Source organism: Aythya ferina, assembly GCF_964211825.1.
Source record: "Aythya ferina genome assembly, chromosome: 2".
Lineage (NCBI taxonomy): Eukaryota > Metazoa > Chordata > Aves > Anseriformes > Anatidae > Aythya > Aythya ferina.
The window spans coordinates 30172466-30193116 of NC_140297.1; the positions used below are offsets into that span (position 1 = coordinate 30172466).

The 20651-nt window shown below is 36.1% G+C and overlaps 1 long non-coding RNA gene across 1 annotated transcript; it reads right to left on the reverse strand.

The window, feature by feature from the left end:
* Positions 1 to 535: 535 nt before the first annotated feature.
* LOC311431111 lies at positions 536 to 16904 on the reverse strand. The gene is made up of 2 exons (XR_014689249.1): positions 16735 to 16904; positions 536 to 865 (listed from the first exon to the last, which is right to left on the reverse strand). It is a non-coding gene; the product is annotated as an uncharacterized lncRNA (long non-coding RNA).
* Between the last annotated feature and the right edge of the window lie 3747 nt (positions 16905 to 20651).

Genomic DNA, 20651 nt, shown 5'->3' on the forward strand with positions numbered 1-20651 from the left:
GCAAAAAATTTCAAAAAGCCTCAGATTTATTCTTGGAAAGACAAGGAAGCAAAGTGCTCAAAGACTGACAGACTGAAAGCGATGAAAACATGAAAGGTAATCTCCAAGTTTTATTGCCAGATGTTTTTGAATTAAAGGCTTCCAGACAGTATGCCAGACAAGCAGTTATTGAAATAAGGGCAAGAAGAGCGTAGTAGTTTGTTCCTGTCCTTACAAAGTCTAAGCCTTGGTTTTCTCTCTGATCTTTGCATTATTATTTTGGTAGGTTGCTTGATTAATTTTTTTAATAATATGTATAGCCAAACAACTCAGAAGTCTTTCCCAAACTCTTTTGTGCTGGGCTTCTCTTCTAGTTTTCATACTGTTGAGTTTTGAGTCACGTTTCAGAAAAATAAAAGACTCTGACATTTTCTGGACATTGCCTGCATTTCTGATTGATCCAGTATGTGTGCCATTTCAAAGTCAGAACTAGGCTGGAATAAGTCATCACTGCCATCAAAGAGCTAGTAAATGGAAAAGTGCAGTCATAGCATTGAGATAAGAACATTATATTAGCATAATGATTAACTACATTTTCCTAGCAGTTATTTATCAACACATAAACATCCAAGATCCCAGCTTCATTTGCTTTCTTTGCATTTGTCTTTACTAGCCAGACGATCCTCAGGGTACTCAGACTCCTGACATGGAAGTCTGCGATGGGGAGCAGAAGAACTCCCCCATGGTTCAGGTGGAAACCTGCTGCTCTACCTGGACTGTCACGAGTCCATGGAACCACATGGTATTCACCCAAGGGTGCTGAGTGAGTTGACAGATGCGATTGCTGGCCTTTCTTTCCAAACAAAGCCCTGAGAGTTCTTTAAATCTGTAAAAGCAGAGACAAAATTAACCTCAGCAACAATTCACCAAACCATATATTCCTGGACATCAAAATCTGCCTGAAGAAACTGATAGAAGAGTATCATTTGATGATGATGAAGTTCAGTTGACTCACTGTCTTGGATAGATCTAACTTCCGCATGGATGATAACTACTCTCTCATGCATAGCATACAAACAAGCAAATAAAAATAACTAATTGAGCAATTTCCTCTACAGAAGGGAAAAAAAATTATAGCTATTTTTATCTGTAGTAGCTGAGTACCTTCTGATTACTTAGAAAAATTTGGGTCATGAAATTTATCTGAGAAGAGGAACCACAAAACAGCAAAAATACCTGAAAACATATTGAACTTCAAGTATGAAGATAGACCCATTGTCATCAAGTAAAGCATTCAGATGCTCAAATGATCTTTTAAAATAATCTATAATCTACCAAGTTACCATCTCTATAGCTAGCAACCAGCTTATACTAATTTTAACAAGCTGAAGAAATATTTATCATTTTATTTGAAGTATTGAAGAGGGAAAAAAAACAAACAAACAAACAAACAAAAAAAAAACACCACCAACAAAAACTGAACAAAAGGGAGCTTTCTGAAAAAGCAGCAGCATTTTCCACTCACTGCAAACAAGTTATAAGGATACTGTCATGTCAGGACTGTTCCCAGAGTTCAAGAATGCATTGGAAATATCATCTATAATGTCTGTATATTTAGAGGCTCGCAAGTGAATCTTACACTTGTTAAGATTTGCAGTCAACTCGTGCCCTTAGACTGCTGCCGGTCTTTGCAATATAATTGAATAACTCTACCTTTTTGCTACTCCTAGAGATCACTCATTTTTTTGCTAGATGCTCAGCAACTGCTAGGATGAAAGCCTTGAGCAACACAATAGGTAAGTGGAACATTAACACAGGATTGTGAAGCTGCCTTTTTTTTTTTTTCTTCCAGAATTCAGTTATTCTGCTAGGGCCTTGTATATGAAAGTATTTTGGTTTCTTCACAACACAAACATCTAGGTCTCATGGTGTTTTCTGAAACCTAAACTGGAATATTCTTTTGATTTCATCATGCATCATGAGGGTGAAGAACAAATTCCAGTAGACCAAAATCATATCTATACAATTTATATTTTCATGACATAATTCAAAACATTACTTTTCAAGACATAATAGTTATACCTTACAAAAACACAAAAACTTTGCCTGCTTAGTATAATAATTCAGAGACTGGAAGCTGAGATAACTAACTAGCCTGGTACAAGAGCCCCACTGAAATGTCATATTCTGCTTCCTATATTGTTGTTATTATGTTCACTCATGAATGTGGTATATTCTGTGGTTCTCCAAGAGATGACACTGTTGTATTCTTTCCCACTTTCACATCAATTATGCATATGTCCTTTTGGGGAGAACTTGTGAATTGCTGGAGGATTCTCAGCACTCATAAAATTTAGACAGCATCCTACTTTAAAATACAGGCTATAGAAAAACTGTGTGTTAAACTGCATCCCAGACAGATGTGTTTTAAAAATGGAAATACATAGATTTTAGTGTTTAATGTGGGCACCAATCTACATAAGCTATTTTTTCTAGGAGGGCTAGGAAGGTAAGTAAACAACAACAAAAATTAAGTAAGTAAATAAATAAATCAGGTTTAGGCCTGTTCTAAGTTTCAATGGTCAAAACCAGTCATACAGTACTCATAGACAACACTTAGGGGGACATGATAGGGAATGATGCCATTACAGGTGGGCTGCAATGGGTTGATGACAGACCATTTTATCAAGAAGTGGAAGTGGATAAAGCTTTCTTGGCATAGCTGGAAAACACTTCATAACTGCAGACCCTGTTTCTTAAATGAGATTTTAACCACACTGTTATTTGCTGGAATAAGGCCATCTCTGGACACAGGGAATCCAGAAGAATTATGGAGTATATCAAGGACAATTTTTTTCATCTTGTGGAGATAGATTCCAGTATGCCTAGCTGCTAATCACATATAAGAATGAATGGGTTGAGAATATATTGGTCAAGGGTAGTCTTGATAAACTGAGCAGAAGACAGTAGATTTTAAGATTCTGAGAGTCACGAGGAAGTCAAGTAACTGAAAAATTATTAAGCTCCAGGCTACTCTCCTGAAGTCCATGTTCAGGAAACTGACAAGTAGAATCACATAGAAGACTGCCTTGAAGGACAAAGGGGCACAAGAAAGCTGTTTGGTAATTATAATCTCAAGGTACAAGAATTGTCCATTATGATATGTGAAAAGTCAAGCACAAAAAGCCAATTTGGCTGAATGGGGAACTCCTGAATGAGTTCAAATGCAAAAATGAAGTGTATAGAGTATGGAAGTAGTGTTGAGCTATCCAGAAAAGTTACAAAAATATTTCCTGAAAATTCACAAGTAAAAGTAGGAAAATTTACTCAGATGGCAAGAGATGCAAGTGTGTAAAAACCCAATTGTATTAAAGGAAATTTAAATTAAAGGAACTGGAAACAGATTGAAGTCTAACTTGTTTGCAGAAACAAGCAAATACAGGCAGAGAACTATAAGATGATAAGCTTAATGCATGAAGCAGGGAAGAAGCAACAGACATAATTTGCAGGAAAAGAATTTCCAACTAGAAGGTTGGAAGAAGACTAGGAAGAAGTCTCCCCAAAGAAGGTTGTCAAACACTGTCAAACATAGTTGTCAAATATAGAATCTCCATCCCTGAAGATATTCAAAATGCAACTGGATGAGGTTCTGATCTAACTTCAGATAAAGACCACATATCACAGGGCATTAAGACCAGATGAGCTCCAAATATCACAGTATTTTTGCCATTCTAAGATGCCAGAATATTTCATTAAAACTGGCACAAATTACATCAGTAATAAAAGTGAAAATAGAAGATGTTTATAAAAGCTTTGCAATGAGAAATTTCTTTTTCAGAAGACCAGAAGTCTTAACAAATATTAATGGTGTAATATTTTGAATAACGTTAAAAGAACTTAAGACAGGAAAATATTGAACTTCCTTTTCAAAAGTTGTATATACTCCCCATGTTGCAGTATAATTCTTATGTTCACCCTATTGGTGAAAGCAGAAAATGTACTGTCAAGTTAATAAAAGTAACCCAAGCATCCCAGAAAACTGAGGATACCCAACTCTTCTCTTTTAAAAACTTAGCTATAGGTAGCTTTTACCCCAACAGTTTTGGAGCATCTAGGAAAATAAAACATTTGAAGGGAATGGTAGAAAGGAATTTGAGATCTGGATGCCAGATCATTTGCAAGCCTTTGAAAATTTGACTGTTTCTCCAAGTTTTATGTTTGTTTGTTTTTTTCTCCAGTACAAAGAGCATTTCACAATGGAGAAAAAGTATCCTAAATTACGTAGCCAAACTGTTGCAAATGACTGCTTCATCTGTCATTTGCTCTATCAGGTGGCATTCCTGCAGATGAAAGAAGTCTTAGTGCCATGAGATGAGTAAGAAATTGGGTCCAATATAGTATGCTAGCAGACTGATTTTCTCTCTCACGTGCCTTCATATTGAGTGGGATGTGACTGCCAAACTAAACCCAGTAGAAATAGTGAATTTGAATGTTAGCTGGATGGGAGTTTAGTAGTGAGGGTGGGGTTTAATAACATCATTAAAATTGCCTGCAGTTCTAACTGTATTTCAAATTATGAATATGCAGTTCAAGAATTTGGGGCATTTTACTCATTCCCCCCCCCCCCCCTTTTATTTTTTATTTTTTAAAAAAGGAAATATTTTCATCTTTATTTATGAAGATAATATCAATACAGTAAATACTATTTTAGAGAGGTAAACTGGATTTAAAAATGAGTTACACAGTTCCATTCATTGAAACTACACCTTTTAATTAGATGTTACACTTACATTTATAACTACTACATTTATAGTAGTTTTTGATTTGTAAATATACCTTTTTATTGCTATTTTTATATTGCTATACTATTCTGATACTTAAAATATTACCATCTTGCCAAATTTTGTCAGCTGAAAATGGCCCAGGTTCAATAATCTGCAAATCTCTTGGAAAATGTTGACAAATAAGTCCTCAGACGCCTGAAGAAACTAAATTTTTCAAAAGCAATGTTTCCCCATTTCACATACTGGGGCTCCTGTTATTAAGTTAAAGCATTAGAAGAACAATGGTATAAAAAAGAAAGAATACTTGGAATTTCCCATTCTTCCCATCAAATAAACTATTAAAGAATCTCACTGTACGTACTGGGGTATTTTAACCTCAGCTGAGCTGTTACAGCCTAAGTATTCAATGTGCCATAGCCATTTCCTGCACCCCTGAGCTCCATCAGGAGGGAAGGGAGGCCTTTGGAGGTGAGGCTGGTGCCTACTATGAAGGTCTGCTGAGCCTGCCACAAATTAAAAACTTCCTTTGCTGTCAATTAAAACACATCCATGAAACCCATCAATTCACTGAGAAGTCCTTGCCCTGAGAAATTTATTCCCTATAGAACAGGCATTAATGTTTGGTAATTCCTTCCCATGAACACACACCAGGATTGCTCCGAAGTATATTTAAAGTGCAGCTTTGAAAGAAAGGGATATCCTCCACCAGTATATCAGGACTAATGAGAGAGACTTCTCCTAGAAGCCAGAGGATGACAAAGGTTACTTCAGGCAGACAGGCTTCAAGGCTGACTCCTGCAATGCAAGTACTCTTAGCTCTATCCCACTTGAGAAAAGGGTTGCACAGGCACTCTGTACTTATAGAAGTTTTATTTACCAAAAAAAATTTGGTCTGGTCTGGTCTTCTGTCTCACCCCCCACCACCCCTCCTCATTGCCAGTTGAATTCTTTCTCCAAATTTGCAAATCGTATCAGGCTTTAGAAAATGAACCATGTGCCAAATGGCATGCACACACAAAACCTCCACTCAGGCCTGTTTAAAAAGCCCACCCCATTTGTATTCACCAAGAATAGCATGTGTCCTCTCACGGGGCTGGGGTGCCGTCACTCCGGAGCTAGTCTTTCAGCTGGTAATAAATCAACTCTGCTGACTCGGAGGCAACTACTCTTATTCACCTCAGCTAAGGAACTGTCCCCAGTGCCGAAGTGTCGATCTGATGAGTTAGTATCTATTTCCCTAAAATTCCTTCTGGGCATCGATTCTTTTCACCTTCCCCCTGGTTACTGCTGCGCAAAGCTGTTAGGTTTTGTGAAATGTTGCAGGCCAATTTTAACAGTGAACATAGTGATTCTTTCTATCAGCTTTTGTGGGTAAAGTAAATGGCAATCATTCAGCATGAAAGGATAGCGTATAAATAATGACAGATAGTAAATATGTCTGACTGATCACTATTTTCATAAGCCAGCATCAGTAATACTATTTTGTTAAAATAAACTTAATACAGAGAGATCCCTAACTACATTTTCTCTGCAAAATTTCTTTAGATATTTGATTAATGTCAATATTTGACACTGTAGTACAAAAGTTATACATAATTTTAAAAATTATATATCAGTCACAGAAATATCTTATTTCAGATGAACTTTAGTAAACCTTAAAGTGATTTGTTTGGTGTATACATATGGGATAGAATTAATATCCATCTTTTTACCAAAAAAACAGGGGTGGAGCTTGGCCTCCTTCAACACATCTCCTGATGTGGTCACTTATCTACATTGGAATTATCCTAGCTCAAGATATTAGGTTAAATCTTTTCACAGTTCTAATGTTAATAGAATAGTGAATTTCTATGTTCCTTTTTAGTTTATGTCTTTGCTTCCCCTTCACTGCCCACAAGATTAATGTCCTCTTTTTTTCTTCTGCCTCCCCCTGCACCAGAAAGATTTGGAATAAGTTTTATTCAAAAAGAACTAGCCACTAAAACACTCAAGTCTTTATTTCATAAAGTACTGAAAGTGTTCAGCTAGTCACTACTTCTAGAAGTCTAAGCCCAGTTTAGGGATCTATGTGATACTAACTAGAACTAGAGTTTAAAGTGGATGAACCTAACTGCATATCAGTGACAAAATTTAATTTCCATGGCATTCTTTTCTTTAAGTATTTGTTATGACTATTTCATTTTGAAAGTCAAAAATATTTTCCAAGATTAGCTTTTGGAGTTATTCTCACTGCACAACTCCCCAAAGCAGTAAAACAACATACTTGAGAGATAATTTTGACATGTTAAAGGGTTAACTCTGGTGTCCTCAGATAAAGTCCTATGCTTTGAGTCAGAATTTTGTTTTAGTAGGGACTACAGGAGTGAACAAATAACTAATTCTGCTCCTTAACTTACTATTATAAGAGTCTTTTGTGTGTGTGTGTGTGTGTGTGTGTGTGTGTTAATCTAACAAGTCTTTTGTTAAGCTATAGAGCAATAACAGTTTTTATGCTTTGTGTTATACTGTGGAAACATTAGCAGATGAAATAAAAGTAAATTTGGCTTTCTAGTACTTAGAAGTGTTCACTTTGAACTGTAAATTATTTATGATACTCAAAGAAACACTTTGTAAATAACAGGAAAGCATCAGAAATCAAACACAGATTGTAGTATTTAGTCTTGTCTTTCCATTGTTAACCATTTCAATCCCACAGCATTGTTCAATAAATCAAAGCTGCCTTTTAGACACCTCTCCTAAAGGAATTAGAAATCAGGAGAAATAAATGAAGCTGTCTGCAAGCGACAGCTATAAAAACCAGAGAAACCCAGAGAAAGAGGAAGGTAAAAAAAAAAAAAAAAAAAAAAAAAAAAAAAAAAAAAAGAGGTGCTCCCGTGAGCAGATGATAAAACAGATGCTGTAAAGCAACAAGGGGATTGCATTATTTCTTCTCCAGAATTGACGATCGTTTGATAAACAGCTAGTCATGCTCCTGGAAAACATTGTCCATCAGTGCATATCAGTACAAATTAATGATGACATGTCCTGATTAAACTTGCAGTGCTGTGAAATGCAATGCATTATCTGCATGGCAGTAAATGAACGCTTGCAGGGAGTGAATGAACAAGCAAAGCCACACATCTCAGGTTAGGTCTCAAGTCCTAGCTGCTTATGGTGAGATAGATGTTTTATTGACAAAATCAGCCTTATACTGTAGATTTTGCAGGCTGCAGCTTTTGGTTTTGTTCATTAAGAGACATCTTGATAACATTCTTTCTCTAAAAGTAGACTATTTAGAATTTCAAAGTTTGCAGTCAAGTTTTTGTATCCCTTCCTTATGTGTGCTGTGTACATCAATAAGAAGTCTATCTTTGAAATTAACTGAATGCTACAAATGTAATAGGGACAAGTTCACAACATGGTCCAAAAGAAACTTTGCCTGAATAAGAGCTAAGTGATCTCTTAGTAAGGATTTGTTAGATCACTTAGAGGGTCAGTTTTTAAAGTTAAAGCCAAATAATATTATACTTAAGATTTCAATGTAACTGGAAAAAAAAAAAAAAGTGAAAAAAAAAAAAAAGAATAAAAAATAAAGGAAGAAAAAAAGAATAAAAAAAAGAAAGGTTATTATAAACACCCTAATGCCACAAGATTAATTTGACTTTCTCTTCCCTAACAAACAGGAAGCCCTTCTGTAAGAACTAGGCATTTTCCTTGAAATAAATAAATAATTACATATCACAGAATCACAGAATCACAGAATTTTCTAGGTTGGAAGAGACCTCAAGGTCATCGAGTCCAACCTCCAACCTAACGCTAACAGCCCTCCACTAAACCATATCCCTAAGCTCTACATCTAAACGTCTTTTGAAGACTTCCAAGGATGGTGACTCCACCACTTCCCTGGGCAGCCTGTTCCAGTGCCTCACAACCTTTTCAGTGAAGAAGTTCTTCCTAACATCTAGCCTAAAACTCCCCTGGCTCAACTTAAACCCATTCCCCCTCGTCCTGTCACCAGGCACGTGGGAGAACAGGCCAACCCCCACCTCGCTACAGCCTCCCTTGAGGTACCTAAAAAGAGCGATAAGGTCGCCCCTGAGCCTCCTCTTCTCCAGGCTGAACAAGCCCAGCTCCCTCAGCCGCTCCTCGTAGGACTTGTTCTCCAGGCCCCTCACCAGCTTCGTCGCCCTTCTCTGCACCCGCTCAAGCACCTCGATGTCCTTCTTGTAGCAAGGGGCCCAAAACTGAACACAGTACTCGAGGTGCGGCCTCACCAGAGCTGAGTACAGGGGGACGATCACCTCCCTAGCCCTGCTGGTCACGCTGTTCCTAATACAAGCCAGGATGCCGTTGGCCTTCTTGGCCACCTGAGCACACTGCTGGCTCATATTCAGCCGACTGTCCACCATCACTCCCAGGTCCTTCTCTGCCTGGCAGCTTTCCAACCATTCCTCTCCCAGCCTGTAGCTCTGCTTGGGGTTATTGCGCCCCAGGTGCAGGACCCGGCACTTGGCCTTGTTAAACTTCATGCAGTTGACCTCAGCCCATCGGTGCAGCCTATCCAGATCCTCCTGCAGAGCTTTCCTACCCTCAAGCAGATCGACACACGCACCTAACTTGGTGTCATCTGCGAACTTACTGAGGGTGCACTCGATGCCCTCGTCCAGATCATCGATGAAGATATTAAAGAGGTATTTAGCACTTTCACTTTATTAATGCATTTCATTGCAGTTAAAAATAATTATCCATGGAGCTAAACAAACCATGCTTCTAAAGGAAGACAGCTCAGCTGAACAAATGTTTTCTCCAACAGGTAGGTTACTTGAGGGAGGGAGGCAGAGGCGGGCATATAGGACAGGGATGGGACAAGCTTTGCAACCTACACTACAGAAAGGAAGGACCACTCAAGGCAGTAGGAAACATTGTCAGTACAGCTAGCAGAATCTGGATATTTTTTTCCCCACATCTGCAAAACATATTGATGCTGGTAGACTCAATCCAGATGGTTAGATGAAGTCTGAAGTATTTTTCATTACAATTATTTATCCTTCTTTTATTTTGGTTAACTAACCTTTCAGGTCAGATTCCAATCTCACATAAAATCTAGAACAACTTGGCTGATGGCCATTGACTTACATTACAGTAAATGAGATTAGCTTCCAGTCCAATTGTTGTAATTTCTGCAAAGGAAATGCATAATGGAGCAACAGTGACATTTCCCTTATACTTTTATTTTTTCAGGGAACTGATTGTAACAAATAAAAAAAAAAATACCACTGGAATCTTGAAAAATAAGATATTTAACCCCTTTTAGTACTTAACTTTCTCTGTACACACCACGTGGAGCATAAATGAGAGGGAGGAGACTTATGCTCATTTCTTCCCTGCCTAAAAATATTTGGTAAAGAAATATGGCTATGCAAAGGTCTTCTCTGAAGCTTTAATTCCTACATTAAGAAGCTATAGAAGAAGAATTAACCATCCAGGAAAATGTAAAGAAGCAAGGACTTCAGCTATCTGAAAGTCATGCAAAATACCCTGAAAGTCTTGGTCAAGAAATAATGCAATGCAGAAAGCAGCCATTAAACTATTTTTAGTCTTCCTAAGTTTTAATAAAAAAGGTCAGGGCAGGAGATAAGAGAAGGCAAGGGAATAATCAGTACTATGTAGATTTAAGATAGGATTCTTCCTTTATAAAGTAGTTTGATAAAGTTGCAGAAACCCAGGCTATTTTGCAGGCAGGCAGTTAAGGATGCTAACATCAGACTAATATTTTCACCTGGCTGCATAGCTTGTGACATACCAATGCAGCCTGACAAAGAAAGTGCCTTCATCTTGTAGACAGTCTCTAAAATAGAAAAATGCAAGACAATGCAACTTTTTTTCCTCCTTTCTTTCATGTGGACTTCAACTTTTTTAAAAAAATATATTTATGAAATAAAGGTTTTAATTAAAGCTACCTTCTATACAACGCACAGCACTTCAGCTCTGTTGCAAATAACACATTAATTTCCCCTGACTCCAAGTAATCTCACTTTCTCTCTTTTATCCCTGAACACATCTTGCTTGGTTGAACACCAATGGGAAATAACAGGTGGGGGGCTACAAAAAAGGTAGCTTACTGGAAGTTAAGACAAACTCTACGTTTTGTTTTTTCTCTTTATTTTTATATATATTTTATTCTTGCAGATGTCCCCCACCAAAATTACGGAATGAGCCTTAACAATGCATCTTCTCACTGAAGGAATGGAAATGAAACGTTCAGAGAAATAAAGAGTATCAAAATAAATGAACATATACTTAACTCCAGAAATTACCACTACATTGTCATTCTGTAGGCATTCTAAGCCATGACTTTGTCTTTGTGACTTCAGGTACTAGTATCTGACATTCATGATACGATCTTGCATGCCCATATCATTGTTAAAGTAAAATGTCTTGTATTTTTACTCGTCAAAATCAAGAATACAATACCTTTTTTCTCTTGCAGATATTCTACAAAAACTCTCCAAGGTTGTCAGGTCTAGGATTATTATTATTAAAGATATATATATTTTTAAATCTGCTATTACAAACATGTCCAGGGGGACCTTGTGTGACAAAGACTCTACAGTTCCTTCCACTAGTAGTGAGGATGCAATAGGAAGAAATGAAATCCCTTTATATGTCACAGTTGTTGTCTTGGCCAACAAAACAGAGCATATTTGGAAGAGTGTCAGAAAAGAAAGCTGAAACTGTGACTGAGTAAATTCTGTATCTGGGTTCACGTTCTCTGCAGATCATGCACAGATGGGACCTGCAGTATAGTCAGTGAGCTATAAATTCACCTGCCAACAGCAACAAGAGATATACTTCTGTTGCCGTAACATTGGAATGAATTAGTTATGGACCAGAACCACTGCTGTGTTAGATGTTACAACACTACACAATCTGGAGAAGGCCCTGCCATAACTCTTCTCCCTGACTCAACAAATTAACCTTGTGATTTAAAAATAGGTTAGAGACAGTTAAATAAAGACGCATAAGATTATGCAAGAAACTTTCCAGTTTTTGTGGTAATACCTGAAACATGGTCTTTTTGTAGATATTTGAAGGAAGGATTTGAAAGAAAACAATGGAGTAACTTTTTAGATGTTTCCAGAGGAATTTTATTCAAATGTATTCAATACACCATGTACTAAAGACTAAAAATCTTTGTTTTAAGGTCTACCTTATTAGATAGTCATCATGGCTTGATTAGATATCTCATACAAATAGGTACTTGCCTTTGTATTGAACATATTACATAGAATGCACACTCTAAATCTAGCATGATTTTGGATACAGATACAAAACCACCTTTTGTTAAGGTAGGCATAAGCCAAATGAACTGTATCTACTGTAAAGGGAGGGGGATGGAATATAGCATGTGAGAAAATAAAAGATTGCAAACTGACAGACTGGGGATCTTTGAGAGGTGAATCCTGAATGGATCTGAACAGGAAAGAAAATTTACAAGGATTTTGATGAAGACACAAAATAACGAGCACTTTAGAAGTACGTGAACAAAGCAAAGAAAGGAAACTAACAGAGGGAAAATGAAGCAATGGAAAAACAAAATTTTCAAAAATTGAAAAGAATGCCTTCAATGAATTCAATTGAATGCAAATTCAATTTTATGATTGAAAGTAAAGATTCAGTAGGGATGAGCCAGAATTCAGAGAAATACTAAGTAGCAGGCCAGCCTAATGATGTGCATGGAAATAACTGAATGAAGCCAAACCAAGAAATAAAACCAAGAACCTTGTACCTTCTCAGCATTCAGTGTGGTCATGTAACAACTAAAAGTACTACTTTAAATATCTATTCTCACTTCTCCTTTACCAAATGATTAGATCAATGAGTTAATTTATAATCCCACATTCAACATTTTTCTGAGGAAAAAGATTATCAGTTTTTAGGAATGCTGTTTTTTGATCTAATGAAAAGTAACTGCTGTTCTTCCTCAGATTATAGATATGGAGGAGAAAATGCCATAAAATATGTTTTGTTATGTTTTAGTGTGCTGTTTGATAATGTTAACCAACAATCCAATTACAGTGAAATGAATGAGCTATGAGATTAGCTTTATACCTTTGGACAGCATGAGTTTGAACAAGTACAACGGCTACCAAAGATGACGAAACAGCAGTCAGAGTACAGACATTAAAAGACATTGCAAACAGAAAGCTGTATATAATTGCAAGGGAATGAATATGTACACTTTGTACAAAATTTACATATCTTTCTGATGTAACACATGTTATTCAAGGTTTGCACACATGCTTTCTTTGTGTGTGTGTGTGAGTGATGTTTTTTATATAGCACCTAGCATAAGATACATAAGCACTGGTAAAGGCCTGACTCACTATGCGTCACTGCTGTTCTAAGCATAAAAGACAAGAAATACAACAGCAGTAGCTACTCTAGGCAAAAATAATTAGGAGTGGGTTGTGTTATGCTGTACATAGACATGGCTTTGCAGCTCTGCGTGGGAGTCCCTTAAGGCAACAATACAGAATTTGATACCAAGTCAATATTCCCTTGAACATATAAGTCCTAAGAGCTACATTCAAAGCAAGTATTTATGTGTACCAAACCTTGGTGTTACATTTCCCCAGCAGTGGGATTCAGAGTACTGAGGGTAGATCTTTAAGGCCCTTAATAGTGAGAATAGAAGGATATTTGGATACACAAACCATGAATTCTGCATTTGAATTGATGCATGCAAAATAAAACATTTTGTGCGAGCTGCACCTAGTTGGAGCTTGAACATCCTCTTGCTCCTGAGATTCAAAGAGTGGAGTCTGACTAGAGGTCTTTAACTGGCTCTTAAAAAAAAAAAAAAAAAAAAAAAAAAAAGTGACAGTATTTACAATGCCAGAGTAAATGTGAAGCATTTAATTTCCTCCTTAGTCTAAGAAATTTCAAATTCACATTTCTCAGCAAAATGCCTAAGCACCAACCAATGGAAAAACCCAGGGAAGCCAAACTAAGTTTTTAGAGACAGAAATACAAGCTTACTCAGGACAGAGGAGAGGAGTGCAAAAGAAGACGAGAGTACCCAGGTGTGAAAGGAGGGAGAGTTTGGATCCTGGCCAGCAGCACAGTAAAACTTTGTAGATACAAGGTTTGTAAGTTTTACGGATATATGGATGCGCAAACTTTCTCAGTCATTATGTTCAGATGAAATAAGAGCATCATGCCAGTTAATACAATATTAGTTAATCACTACATTAATGAAACAGCAATACAAATTAAAACCTTACACTTCCTTTTGACATTTCAGAACAAAATATTTTGACATTTATAAAGGTAAATTTGGTTATGCTCTGAAAAGGAAACCCAGGAAAAATTAGATCAATTGGGTTAAGTGAGGTCCTCTCCAAAAATTTGCATATTCTGATGAAACAGAGGCTAAGGAATTTTTGACCATTTCTACTGATAAAGTATGAAGGTATCAGCTCTCTTCTCAGAGATTGATTAAGCTGGTTTAAAAAAAAAAAAAAAAAAAAAAAAGAAAGAAAAAAGTTCAGAATATAGTCACTGAAAACAATGTTTGTTGTAAATGAAGTGAAAGTTCCTTTAATATTTGAGTATATATTGTTATAACAAGATTGATAGTGTTCTTGGGTAAAACCTACCAGAGTACCATTCCCTTCCCCTGAATTCCTCCCAAGCTATCTAAAATTAATAAGTCATTAAAGTTTCCTTTCCTAATGTGACTGATGGACTGAGTTTGAACAAATGTAAGTTCAGGTCAAATGGTATAGATCTTCCTGCCATTGCATGCTTATGTGTACACCAGAAACACAGGTATGTGTTTCTGAATCAAGTTTCCAAGTCTTTATAATTCCAGGGTTTAAAAAAAAAAAAAAAAAAAAAAAAGTGTTTGGAATGCACTGATTCACAAAAACACATAGAAACAACCCCCCCTCCCCCAAACATACACACCTATTCTTTGCAAGAGACAACCTCACAGTTGGACATGAAGTTAGTACAGTGCTAATGATGTGTTTGCAAAGTCTGATTACCTCACTAAGAAATATACAAATCACTGCCGACACAAATATTCTTTTTTTGTTTGTTTGTTTTGTAGTCAATGTAAATAGACTGACAAACCTGAAGATTGACAACTTCTATTTTCTTACTGACAAGCAGGACATGGGCCATAAGTATATGTTTCATCAAGAAAGTAAAAAGCATTCACTTCCAATCCAGAAAAGCTACCGATTAGCATAAATTGCTATGTTGCTTCACAGAATAACCACTTGACCCTGTCTTTAAAAAAAAAAAAAAAATATTTATTTCAAGTACGACAACCAGCAGCTAAGCATTTATTTTGAGTCATTATTAACCCTAGACAGAAGAAAAAAAAAAAAAAAAAAAAGATATAATGTTCCAAATCTTTACTTCTCACTCAGACATGAGAAATAATTTTCAATGCTTATTAGAAATGGGTAGTTCACAATGAAACTGCTACTTCACCATCAACATAGCTACCACCTTTCTATAAATAACACAGCCTAGTGATTATCACTTCCTCTTTGTATGAGTCATATTTAAAGAGCACCCTGAGGTGCTTCTCAGGTAGTCTCTTTGAATCCTGAATCAGAAAGAAGAGAAGCAGCCTCTGAAATATCACCATGCCGAGACTCTCCATGCCTACAACGTACTTTCTCCTATTTATAATTTCAAGCTGTAGAGCAAAATGGAAGTCAGTGGTCATGTAGAAGTTTCTCTACTTCCGCTATGCCTGTTAAATTGAGAAATTGATAATGGAAAAGCTATGTCCATACCCATGCCACATGCACACAAATCCAGTAGTAACTCCTATTCATGATACATTATACGTCATTACTGTTTTCTGAAAAAGGAAGCACTTGGACTCAAAGTCGTCCCCCGCCCCCCCCTCCGGTCACACTGTAATTCAACCCTATGCCTGTAGAGACATTGGTGTCTGGCAAGATTATTCAGTTAATACTGCACAAGCATGACCACCCTTCTCTTAAAGTCATCTCAGCACCACCTGCCTTAGACACTTTTAAGATGCGTAGGAGTTGTTGAAAAGCAGAAGCTAACTTCACAGTATATGGTCTTCCAATGGGCACACAAAAGAAGCTTAACTGTGCTGCTTGCGTAAGTCTCCACAAAGCCTCCACAAACTGTTGACAGTACTGCTGCAACCCAATTGAAAGAGTTGTTGGGGACTAGCCGGTCCCCAACAAAACCTGTTTCTATCTTCCTACCCTGAATGCTGTCTTCTTCCAAAAGGTTCACTGGCCACAGAACTGGCTTTGCAGGAAAGGTCAAACCTACTTATTTCAAAATTAACTGAAAATCCAGCACCTGATTGCAAATGAGGGTATATGACCAAGCAGGCACACCATAGCACAAGACCAGGTTTGGCAGAAACCAGAAATCTCGGCAAACCCAAAGAGAGCTTGCACTATCAGTCAGGTATTTCTGCATACAGAGAATACCCTCAGGTCCTCATGTGCTGAATTTTAACCTATTATTTTATGTCTCTTTAACAGAGATTCAGCTTCCAGATCTGATCTATGCTTGATTTATTCTCCAGCCAGAGCTACAGTAAGGCTTTTACTCACCTCAGCAGGACCACAAGAAGTTTCCTTCCTTATGTGTAGGGAAAACAAAATGCTTTCAAACCTCACAGAGCTAGAGACAAGCAGCAATTATCTGACAAGAGATAGGCATGTTCTTCACCACTCTTGCATAAAACATTGAGCAGTGCTTCTTGTAAACATCTCAGCTTTCTAAATTTATTTATTTATTAATTTTCCATCTAACTGCTTAGAAGCTTTGCAAAACTGTTACTTAACAGCAAGGGCAAAAGTGTGTGTGTGTTTTTTTGTTTTTTTGTTTGTTTGTTTGTTTTCCCCCCCCCTCCCTCTCTTCTCTCTCCAGTGTATGCAAATATTTAGAATAAACAAAAGCCTAGCAAATTCTTTACCTTTTTTCTTCATCATCCTTCCATTCTTTCCTTCTCTCACAAATCTTTCTCCCTTCACTGGAAGGGCTCAGTATTTTATCTTCCTCTTGGGCGTAACACAAGCCTTTCACCCCATGAATTAAAAAACAAACAAACAAACAAACAAACAAACAAAACAAAACAAACAAACATCCATGTCCTTCAGCCCTAAGTAGAATAGGACAGTAGGTTAATGTAATTAATTCACTTCCTTGGCACATCAATGCTCATTAGCCCTGAATGCCTTCATCTGGCCTCTCAGGCCCCACACTACAATTTTTGTGGTCTGCTTTAAACCTTTTTGCAAATCTGTTTTGTCACTCCTCAGCAGAGTTCTTTGCTCTTCCTCTGGTTCCTTGCCTAAAGATAATTATGTCTGATTCCTCCCCAACCCCCCTCCAGATTTTCAGCCATTCTTTCCAGACTTTTCCAGAGAGATGGTATACTGTATTTCTCTTCCAGAAAGACTTGGCCTCCCTATAGTCTGTGTCAAAATTACAAGTCCCAGAGCTTGTTTGGGATTGAAGGCAGTAAATTACAAAATATCCTTATTCACTGATATGTCATGTTGTTGTAACTGTTTGAATATCTCCAGTCTCAGTAAAACAAACAAACAAAAACAGCAACAACACAACCTATGTATTAAAGCATGCCCTTTTTTTTCTCCATTTCATACAGTAATAATATCAAATGCAGATATTCTTTGACTGTATTACTTACACTGATATTTTGAAACATGATGAACTCGGTGACTTTATTTGCATTAGATAATTTTAAATATTAGGTAATCACTATTATGATTTACATGTAATAATACAGAGTTGATAAGAATGAGACAATGTTATAGAATATCTATTTCTGCTTCAGAAACAAAGTTCTTCTTAGCTCATCAAAGTTCTGAGCATATTAGCATGCTACCTGATGTAGCTCGCATATACACATACACACTCAAGCACAAACCATGACATCAAACCCCTTAGCATTAAATAATTGCGACAATATGTGTGCAAACATCTTACAAGTACTAGAAGCAGCAATACTGTATTTGTCTCTGCACTGAACTCTACTTTTAACAGGAACTCATGTGAAGGGAGAGTGATGCTAATCACTTTCACAACTTAGATTTCTTTCGGAGACATCATGTTCTTTCTTCAGCACATTGACCACATGCAACACTCTAGTAGGAAGAGGAAAAATTTGCAAATTCAATGTCAGGTATAATTCCTACGTCTTTGTAATTTCCATGTATATTGAAAATGTCATTAATGAGGCCTTAAAGAATGTCCCATTGTAAACAGTGGAAGGTTTAGGGCTACTACTCTTAAGATTCAGAACATTGCATTTATTTCACCTGAATGAAGATACATACATGTACATATTTTCTGTATTTCACTTCACTGTATATGACCATATAATTTCACAATGTTAATTCTGTGCACACTGAAATGAAAAAGAAGGAAGGAAGAAAGGAAGGAAGCAAGGAAGGGAAGTTCTCTTTCACTAAATCAAGCATTTTCCTTTCACACTATGCTTTATGTACTCTAAGATATTCTATTCATCATCATCATGTTCATCTTGATCATGGTTTTAAATTGTTAAAGGCCATTGTAAACAAACAAACAAACACAAGAAAGAATGTTACTGTTGCAATGTGTCAGTATGTAATAAAATGGCTATTTCATTATATTTTGCTACTGTAAGAATTAGACACACACTGACAAACATATCTGATTTACACTTTCTAGATCTAGTCAGAGTTACATGTAATCGTGATTACATGAACCCATCTCTTTATATGGAAAAGCATGTTATGATCAATTTGCTATTCAGACTGGCACTTTTAAAATTGCATACATTATTAAAGAATAGCTTATATATGTTTTTATTTTTTTTCAGAGTTACAATGTTCATGAGATAATCATAGAGAACACATTATATATAGTCCTTAAACACATTTTTGCCACAAAGAAAAATAATAATAAAAAAAAAGGGAGCATTGGTAGAAAATGCTATATCAAGTTATCTGAAAATATCACCTGTAACCATAATTTCATAAAACCACTGTGCACTTTATGCAATATTATGTCAGCAGGTTTCTCCTTTTTGCTCATATCTTTAACTCTATATTTATATGTGCAGTCAAGAAGTGCATCAAATGTGTTTTGTATGTGTGTTTGCAATGCACAAGAAAAATATTAGTTCACTCATATGGTAACTAATTGTCAACACCATTGGACCCAAGAATGGGGAATTACAAGATCTTAATTTTAGCAAATAATTGCCCTCTTATTTTTCTACCTAATGCTGAACATAACATTACTTAATATTTACCTCCTAATGTTTACAAAACACTGATTATATATTTCAAAGACAAAATCCTTACCTATACACTGACTTTCATTTCAATGTCTATTATATAAATTAGGACCCTGTTGAATTCTTACACTGAGGAACTAATGATATCAACTTTATTTAAGTACATGCACAATACTGTGCACTACAAGATGATGAAATACTATTTTCTGATGGAAGGATGAATCAATAGAAAAATAGATTTAATAAATCATTAGCATTTTAAAATCTAGATAAAAATGGGAAATCATGGATTTCAAGCAAAGTTTTTTTTTTTTTTCTTTTTTGATGAAATTTCATTAAAGCATGCAGAGAAGAGAAGCAGCTCACTCTGAACGAAGAACAATGTTAAGACTGCACAAAATTTTTGATTAAGAATGTTTAAATACAAGACTGAAAATAAGTTGCCATTCTTGGACTCCCCTTCAACATTAGATAGTGTTGTGCAATCCTCAGACAAATCCCTGATTTATGATTTTTAAGCTGTTAGGAAGTCTCTCAGAGGGCTAAGAAAGTAAAGACTTGAAAAACTGCCTCCACAAAATTTATGACAATAAATGATTTGATTCCAGACAACAGACTACAAAAGGGAAATAGATAACAATTTATCCTTTCCTAAGAGATGAATTTAGAGGACAAGTAAATTATGGATAGAGCAGATGTATAAATAATAACAAAAACAAAATTAGATAAGTTTAATTTTCCAATATTTAAAGTATCTATAAATGTCAATATTTAGAGTATGTGTCTATATCTATCAGCTTATGAAACAAATGAAAAGTGAGTATTTATTTGCAATTAATTCAATGTTTTTTTCCTACCCCAACATTTGTCTGGACATTGCCAACATAATCAAAAGAACTGTAAATTTTCAGAAGTGAATCTACTCCAGTGAGCTTGATTAATTATGCATTAACCCATTTCTCTGAAGCATCCTTCACTAAATCTTTGGTGGGAAATGCACTTTATTAGGCATGAGCTTTGGTTATTTGTGTGCATATGCACTATACTACCGGTCGATACACAGAGCGATTTAAAGTTTGCCATGTTACAGTGATGTATTACTCATTAAGATAATTCTAATGTTTCAACAAACAACTCCAATGCTTGGTTTTGCAAGTATTAACATCTTCATTCTTAGCACGATCTCCTTAACCACATAGTTTTTGCTCAAATTTCCATTGATTTCCAGTCTTGCTAAAACTTACACATGAATAATCACGATCATTTGAATAATGCACACATTGAGTTAGATTTCAACAGATACAATTACTCATATACATAGGAGTTATCAGAATAAGATATAAGATTTTAATACTTATCTGAATAAAAATATTCTTAGGGTAGAAACAAATGATAAACTAAAAGTGCAGGTTAATGAGACCTGTAACAAACTTTACTCTGAAACAGGTCTAATTTGTTATTGATATAAAGATGTTTGATTCAAGGGATACTGTTGAACTTATTGAATATGATCACTGTAATAGAAAAAAAAAAAAAAAAAAAAAAGAAGACAGAAATAGAATAGAGAGAAAATCAAATTATTC